The sequence below is a fragment of the Leptonychotes weddellii genome, chromosome 1 (assembly GCF_054177405.1).
Source record: "Leptonychotes weddellii isolate Sample4059 chromosome 1, ASM5417740v2, whole genome shotgun sequence".
Classification (NCBI taxonomy): domain Eukaryota; kingdom Metazoa; phylum Chordata; class Mammalia; order Carnivora; family Phocidae; genus Leptonychotes; species Leptonychotes weddellii.
In genome coordinates, this window is record NC_138369.1 from 42,773,987 (window position 1) to 42,782,835 (window position 8,849).

The following is an 8,849-nucleotide window of genomic DNA, read 5'->3' on the forward strand; positions in this document are numbered from 1 at the left end:
CTCAGAGTGAGATGCACCAGCTACACGACCCTACAAAAATTACTTAACCTTTCTAGACCTCAATTTCCCTGTTTGCAAAATGCAATGACCACAATGGTATTATTAAATAATGCACAGGCTTCACATATAGGAGGAGGTAAATTAACATCTATGATAACTGGCTTAATATGATTATAACAAAACAAGGAGAGAAGCGCTTTCCCTCCATGCCGCCAGCATTTTTTTCTTAAAGATTTTATTTATTTAATTGAGAGACAAAGAGAGTGCATGAGTGGGGGGAAGGGCAGAGGGAGAGAGAAAAAGATACCCTGCTGAGTGTAGAGCCTGACGCGGGGCTCGATCCCAGGACCCTGAGATCAGGGCCTGAGCCAAAGTCAGATGCTTATCCAACTGAAGCAGTTGGTGCCCCAACAGCCCCAGCATTTTTGTCCTCCGGGTCCAGGCAAAATCTGTTGCCTTGTGGCTATATTGTCCACAAATTGGAGAGTCCCAGGGAGAGGAGAGGTCAGTGGCCGAGGCAGGAGTGCAGTCAGATATCCCAACAGGAGAGGATGAAGGAAAAGGTAGCACCCACATCTCCCCCTCGCAGCAACCCTGGAGGTGGCAGGACCAGCCAAGAAGATACAAGTGGAAACGGGGGGGTTCAACCCTAAGCTCTGTGGCATCCAAACTCTCAGGAAAGGGCCCAGGAAAATCCAGCCCCCCAGAAGCTCCGGGGGACCATGACAGCCAGAAGCAATCCCCAAGGGGGGCCTTCCCACAGCTTCCGGACCTTGCGAATTCCGTGGGCTTCTCACACAGCCCCGGAGATGGGGAAGGGCTGCCCTGAAACATAAACCAGGCTGAACTTCTTGCCCTTTCTAACAAGAGGAGAAAGAATCAAGCAAGATTTATTTGATTCAGAAGCACAGAGAAATGTGGATTGTTTCTTGCCCTGCTTCTTTACAATATTGGCCCATGGGTACAATTCACCCTCCCACAGAGCACAAGCTCAGCTAATAAACCCTCAGGCCAGAACACTGGCTGAGGGCTGCGGCGAGGCTCCAAGGCATCTGGGTGTCCTCTACCGGGACCATGGCTGTGCCGCATCCAACACAGGAAGAGAAAACCACAGCCCATACATCCCATAGTCCTGCTTCCAGGGGCAGCCTTCTTAGGCCGGCACAGGGACAGGGAAGCTTAGGAGCAACTGGGGGGTCCCGTAGAAGACATGGGTTTAGGGATGAGTAAGTTCAAACCTTAGCTCTGCCACTTGCGTACATCTGCCTCCTCTCTGAGCCTCAGTCTCCTGTTCTGTTCAGTCAAGATTGTATCCACATTGCAGGACCATCATGAGAACTAAATAAGATCATGTATATGAAACACTCGGCGCATATGGGTTTGTGATAAATATTACCAACATCGTCAATAATTTACAGGATCTAACTAGAAGTGGCGTCTCAGTGCTGATCTCAGCAGACAGAGATCTCTGCCCTCTGCACTCTCCCCACAGAAAATGAGAGTCATCCCTGTCATCACCTTTATTCCTTGGCTTCTGGACCCATCTTCCTAATGAATTGAGCTCCTCAGCACACGTGTTCTCAGGCCTGGTTGTACTAGGTGCTCAGCAACTGGTAAAAAAGGGAATAAATGCTGATTTGTCAGTCCAGGATTTAAAGTTCACTGTCCCAAAACCAGACAGAAAACTTTTATTTGGGGATCATCGCCACCAACTTCATAGGGTTGTTGTGACGGTCAAAGGAGATGATGTCCAGGATAAGTTTGGCATTACTGTCCTTGGTAGCTCAGAATTTCCCAATAAGTGGTAGCTGTTATCAATTATTAATAATTAATATGTAATGCAATTATTAATATTATGTCATTATTCATATCTATTGCTCGCTCAATCGCCTCCCATTCGCACCTCACCCCCATCCCTTTTGTGAACATTATTAACCTTATGTCCTGGTGTCCAGTACTTATAGATGCATCTTGGGTACACAGAGGTCAAGTAAGATTGACCCATAGCCCCTTGTATCTCAGTTTCCTTATCTAGAAAATAGAGATGATTGTTGGAAACATTAGTCATGGGAGTGCCTAGCACAGCACTCAGAACATGTTCATCATCAGCATCTTGATGATCTTTTTAAATAATTTCAACTCCTCCACCAGGTAATGCATGCCATGACCCTCTTTTTCACTCATAAGCAAGCCCTCCTCTGTGAGCCATGCTTCTGTGACTCCCTCTTGCCTTTTTTTTTTTTTGCCCTTTCATTATAAAAACAAGTCATGCTTGGTTGCCAGATAAAACCCAAGCATCACAGTTGATCTATTGCAAGCCTGACAGAATCCAGGCCAGCCATGGAGCAGGACAGGAGGTGCTGAGATCCAATGGGGTCAGCTCTGGAGACAGCAGCTAGGGACCCATTCCAGGTGTCCCTGGGAGGCACCCTGAGCCAGGCCAGGAGCCACCTGGGAAGGTGTGTACCCAAGAAAAGGAAAACAGATGGACTCACTTGGAAATAATCATTTCTGGAAAAGTCTCAGGCTGATGTGACTTCTTTATTTTGCCTGAAGCATCTTTCTGGCCTGGGGCAGTTTTCCAAGCCCTTGAAGGCATGTCTAAGCTTTCCTTTGCTTACTGGCTTCTAACAGCATTTCATTCGATTCTCTCAAGATCACCAGTGTGATTTTCCTTTAACTCCAGCTCTCATTTTTGTTTTCCAGGCTTGAGTATGAGTTATGCTCCCTTCCATGCCTGGACCAATCAGTTCCTGACTCCCCTCCCCCAAGTAGCAAGCCCTCCTGCTGAAGCAGGGCTAGGGCCCTCTGCCAAGGGGGGAGCAGCTTTTCACAAGAACTAAATTAAGGCACAACATTCTTTTTCAAAATGAGAAAATCTTCATTAACAAAATGCACACCCTATGTTTTAATTTTCACTCTTAATTGTGAATTTGTTCATGTTAATTACTCAATAAAATGAAGTAGAGTGGGTCACAGGATGTAGAATCCCGCACTTCCCAGGCTTGCAACACCTAATTATTTCATTTGGTATTAAAACCACAGCCTCTGCACTCAAGATTCTGAGGCCACAAAAACCCACCAGACTAAGCTAATATAAGACACTGGCAACCCCTAGATTCAGTTCCTGAAATTGCATGTTTATTTATGAAGGATATGAAGGATAATTAAATATTTTAACAATTACATTGTGCTTTTTCCATATGCTTTAAATGCTTTACAAGCACTAATTCTTGTAATCCTTGTAATAACTCTATGAGATAGGTATTATTATGATTTGCCACATTTTGCAGATGAGGAAAGCAAAGCACAAAGAAATGGAGTTACTTGTCCAAGTTACTTGTACCACTGCTACTCAGTGGTAGAACGAGATTTAAATGCGGGCAGGCTGGCTGGCCACAGTGTCTATCTGCATAGCCACGACACTACATTGATACTAGAACTTTCCACTACACTTGGGAAAATGTGAAGGCCACCAGAACACATGGTGAACTCCACCATCTCAAAACATCGAGTTTCAATGACCCCTGCTGGCCAGTCCGAGACAGCACAACCTCAGAGTCAGGTTTAGCTTTGAACCTTGCGGGTAGGTCCCACCTGTTCTTAATCTTGGCTGAGTTTCTTTACCTCTCTAAATCTCAGCCCGCTGCCATGAGGATTAAAAGGGTAATCCTTGCAAAGCCTTAAAAGCAGTGCTTGGCACACTCTAAGAGTTCAATAAATATTAGCCCCCGTTGTTATTATTATCATTTCGCAGATGAGAACACTGCAAGAAGCAAAGGACTCCCCCAAAGCAAAGCCACAGCTGCTGGCTGCCTCAAGTGGATTCTACTACAGCAGGTGTGGATTCATTTTGCCACGTGCCCTTCCTGCCCTGCCAGCTGGGATATCTGCTCATTCTAGGGGCACATCAGGGCTCCTGGCCCCCAAGGAACCCCCGAAACCCCACCAGAAATGAAGGCTTTGGAATTCCAGTGGTGCCTCACAAGCCTGTTGCCAGGCAGCTCCTTGTGAAAGCACACGGGTTTGCGGTCACCCGTCAGGCAGTGTGCCGAATCGGTGTTTGTTTATTTCAAGGCAAGAAAGTAAATGCGAACCAGTAAGGGAGAGATGGCCACGAAGGCAAACGAACAGCCAGCAATCGATATAATTAATCTGTTGGAAAGCCAGGCACCAAACTCAAGGGGGTTTGCTGCCAGTTTGAAACATTTATCTTAAAAGCTGAGGCGCATTAGGTCTGCCCAGAGAACAAGTTTGCATTTCAAAGATGCCTTGAGGAGCAGTGGTACCCTGGCCTGCAAACAAGGTCTTTGAAGGTTTGTAATTCCTCAGCTCTGTAAAGGCAGCTTAACTCTGTCAGAGGTTTCACTGTGTGAGACGGGCATCTTTTCACGTTTCCCACCAGAGACCCCGGGAGTTTCTCCACCCACACGTTTGAGGCAGGCCTGCGGATCATCCTACCACCGGGAGATCAGGGTGTAAGGACGAGACAGAACAGTCACCTTTCCCTCCCGCGTGTATTTCTCCAGGGCTAACTTAGCTTTAGACACAAGAGGCAGTGTCTAGGGCCCACAGCAATGCTTTCAGAGGACCCTGAACATGTTTTAATTCCTTTTAAAAGAAAAAGATAAAAATGAACTTTTAGGTTGTTGAAATGTTTTAATACATGATGTTAATATATATGTTAATATATTTGTCTTTATACTGACATAGTTGGAATATGTGTATGTGTTTGTTTTTTTCTTAATGGAGGAATGGGCTAGTGAAGGAAAAAGTGCCTAGACCCGAGTTTCTCCAAAGGCCAAATGGACATATAAGAAATGATGGTTATAAAGGAGAACGCCTTCAGTTTTAAAATGTTAAAGTGGGGGCACCTGAATGGCTCAGTTGGTTAAGCGTCTGCCTTCAGCTCAGGTCATGATTTCAGGGTCCTGGGATCAAGCCTTGCGTCGGGCTCCCTGATCAGCGGGGAGTCTGCTTCTCCTTCTCCCTCTCCCTCTGCCCCTCCCCTTGCTTGTGTGCTCTCTCTCTCTCTCTCTGTGTGTGTCAAATAAATAAAATCTTTTAAAAAAACAAATAAAAAATAAAATGTTAGAGTGAACAGAAAGCAGTGAAGTGATGAAGAAATGGCCCTTGGCTACTCAGGGTCAGGGCACCTGCACTGTGTGATGCCCACGGCCACCCCAGAGACTCTGGTCCCCCAAGGTGCACATTCCTAAATGATAAGAATTCGGGGAACTAATAACCATGTTTGACCCCCCTTCTTTTTGGGGTCTCCTGAAGCAGATACTGTCAGGATACCATCCCTATCCCCAGACCTCTCTACGGGCTCCTGCTGGCCTCTAAATGTTAGACGCTGCGTCTCTGTGCTAGAGGAGTTTCTTTTTCTAGAACTGTGGACAGTCAAGCTGCCAGTGTACCCAGCAGGCCAGAGGTGCCGAGGAATTAACACTCCTGGAGCAGCCCTCCTCCAGGGACTCTCGGGAGTCAGTGTATAAATGTCCCAAGTCCCTTACCCCTCGGAGATGGAATCATTGTGAAGTTTGTGTTTGGCACTAGTTCCCAATTGAGCTTCAATCATACATTGCCATTGCTGGTTTTAATAGTGCACTCAAGGGATTAATACTCAAAATATATGAAGAACTCATACAATTCAAAGGCAAAAAAACAAACCAATTAAAAAATGGGCAGAGGATCTGAATAGACATTCCCCGCCCCCCCAAAAAAGCACACAGTTAGCCAACAGGTACATGAAAAGACACTCGAGATCACTAATCAGCAGGGAAATGCAAATCAAAATCACCATGAGATATCACCTCATGCTTGTTATTATCAAATGCTTGTTAGAATGGCTATTATCCAAAGGACAAGAAATAATAGTGTTGGCGAGGATGTGGAGAAAAGAGAACCCTTATGCACTGTCAGTGAGAATGTAAATTAGTGCAGCCACTGTGGGAAACAGTACGGAAGTTCCTCAAAATATTTAAAATAGAACCACCATATGATCCAGCAATTCCACTTCTGGATATTTAGCCAAAGAAAATGAAGACACTAACTCAAAAAGATACTTGCACCCCCATGTCCATTGTGCATTATTTACAATAGCCAAGAGGCGGAAGCAACCTAAGTGTCCATTGACAGGTGACTGGATAAAGAAAATGTGGTACACACACACACACACACACACACACTATTACTCAGTCTTAAAATATATATATATGAAATCTTGACATTTATAACAACATGAATGGATCTTGAGGGCATTATGCTAAGTAAAAGAAGTCAGAGAAAGACAAATACCATATGATCTCACTTATATGTGGATTTTTAAAAAAAACAACTAAGTTCATAGAAACAGAAAACAGACTGGTGGTTGCCAGAGGTAAGGAGTTGGGGTGGGGGAGGTGGGAAATGGGTGAAGAAAGTCAAAAGGTACAAACTTTCAGTTACAAAATAAATAAGTCATAGAAACATAATGTACAGCATGGTGACTATCGTTAATAATGCTGTGGTTGCTTATTTGAAAGTTGTTAAGAGAGCAGCTCTTAAGCTCTCATACAAGAAAAAATATTTTGCAACTATATATGGTGACAGACGCAAACTAGACCTCTTTTGGAAATCATTTTGCAACATATGCAAATATCAAATCATTATGTTGTACACCTGCAACTAATATAATGTTATGTGTCAATTACATTTCATAAAAAAGAAAATGTCACAATCAGTTGGTTGCCTTCCCTTCCCTGCATCACCTCTCCACCGTCTCTAAACTTTCTTCCTGTGTCCCAGATAAAAACTTGACCTCGAATCCTCAGTTCAGCGTCTGCATCTGAGAGAACCTGAAGACACCCTCCCTTGCAATCAACCAGTTTATGCTCAAGGCAATGTGACCCACAGGGGAGCACACACAAAGAAGACAGAGCTCACCCAGTCATTCTGTTGCAGTTCACAGCAAGACCTAAATGTCTTTGAAACAGCCTGTGGGGGTTTGCCACACCACCCATCCTCTACACTCTGGAGGATAACAGAGTTTGGAGTCTTATGGAACAGAATGGCATCGTCTGAGGCCTGGGATCTTAGAATTGTGAGCATGTTAGTGGGTCTGCCACCCTTATCTTATATCAAAGATGAATTAAAGGGGTACCTGGCTGGCTCAGTCGGAAGAGCATGCGAATCTTGATCTTGGTGTCATAAGTTCAAGCCCCATGTTGGGTGTAGAGATCACAGGAAAAAAAATTTTTTTTTAAAAAGATGACTTAGTACTAGTAAGATAAACTGCCTATTCTTTGCAAACACAAAAGCTTTCCAAGTACTCAACATCTAAACAAGAGGGCATTCAAATATCTTCCTGAGAAAAAGTCACCACCTCACTTACGAGAAAATTCACTTTCCTTCCTCCCTTATGACTGTGGTGGTCAGCTGACCCCTTGTGTGGTGGACTTCTAAATTGATTATATTTTCTTATTTTCTATATTCTTGATGCTCTGGCATTTGAAGCCTTTATCCTGATGAGGATACATCTCCCAGGACTCACTAGTTGCTAGGGCAGCAAACAACTCTCCATAAGTGTAGGTGCCTTAAATATGCCCTGTCAACTAATCCCAAGCCTATACTCCCAACTATCTCCTTTATCAAATTCTCACACATCACATCAATATTCTCCCTGCCCCAAATCACCCAGGACAGGTACTCCATAACTAGGGACCACCACTATACTATCTAGTCCTCAATTTACTGAGAGTACCTATCCTGCATCTCCCTATTTCTTCCAGTGAAAACCTCAGTGAAAGCTCTGGACCTTTCCCCCTCTCCTGCCTCCTGACCGATCTGAGTATCCTCCCGTGTGACGCTGCATGGCTTGCTGAGCCTCCTGTTTCTAGACACCTGTGAGTATAAACCTCCTTCTTGACAATCATGCCCACATCTGTACCACACCTGATGAAAACAGATCCCTAGTACAATTTTTAGAACAACCCTATCCAGTGTCAACTTTTATAACTCCAAGAATTGGCCCAAGCACCTGACAATGCTGAGCCAAGCTAGGAAAACCCCCATATTCAAGTGGATTTTTTCCTTTTTAAAGCTTATTTTCCAAAAGCTTTGCCTGACTTAATGTGATAGGACAATTTATTGAGATGGTATATTTTTTTTTCCTTCATTCACTTTTTCTCCTGTCCACCCAATTCCCACATGTATTTCCTTGACTTGGAGAATTTTGGAAGAAAGCAGACCCTGGTTAAAGTCAACAGCTTTTCCCTTACTTTGTAAAAATTTAATTAATGGTCATGATTATGCTAGATGTCCCCAAGGGGGAAGGAAGGAACAGGCATTCTGTCTTCAGAGTAGCAAGAAAGATGAAAGAGAAGTTCTCAGATGTACCCAAGAGCTGCAACGCCCCAGAGGTGACGGGACATCAGTAGGATCCAACCTCTAGACCAACCTACTGGACCCAACCAGTAGACCCAACCTCAAGCTCCAAGCTTGACAGCAGAGTCCCCAGACTCCAAAGGACCAGAGAGGTGGGACTCGGGGCCACTGAGGAGTAACTAGCATGGACCAGTGCTTTGGAGCTACCCAAGATCCTCCTGCCACTCAGGACCTTAGAAAGACCCCAGGATAGAAGCCACAATACTCACGAGATAAAACATACCTATACCCTGTGCAGTGGAAGTGTGGAGGGTAATTTAGATTAACTAAATAAAAAAAGAAACTTGATGGGGCATGCCAGAAGGACAGAAGAGCTGTGGCAGGCAAAATAAAGGCCCCCACAAAGACATCCATACTGTAATCCCCAGAAGCTGTGAGTATGTTATGTTACATGGCAAAAGGGACTTGGCAGGTGTGATTAA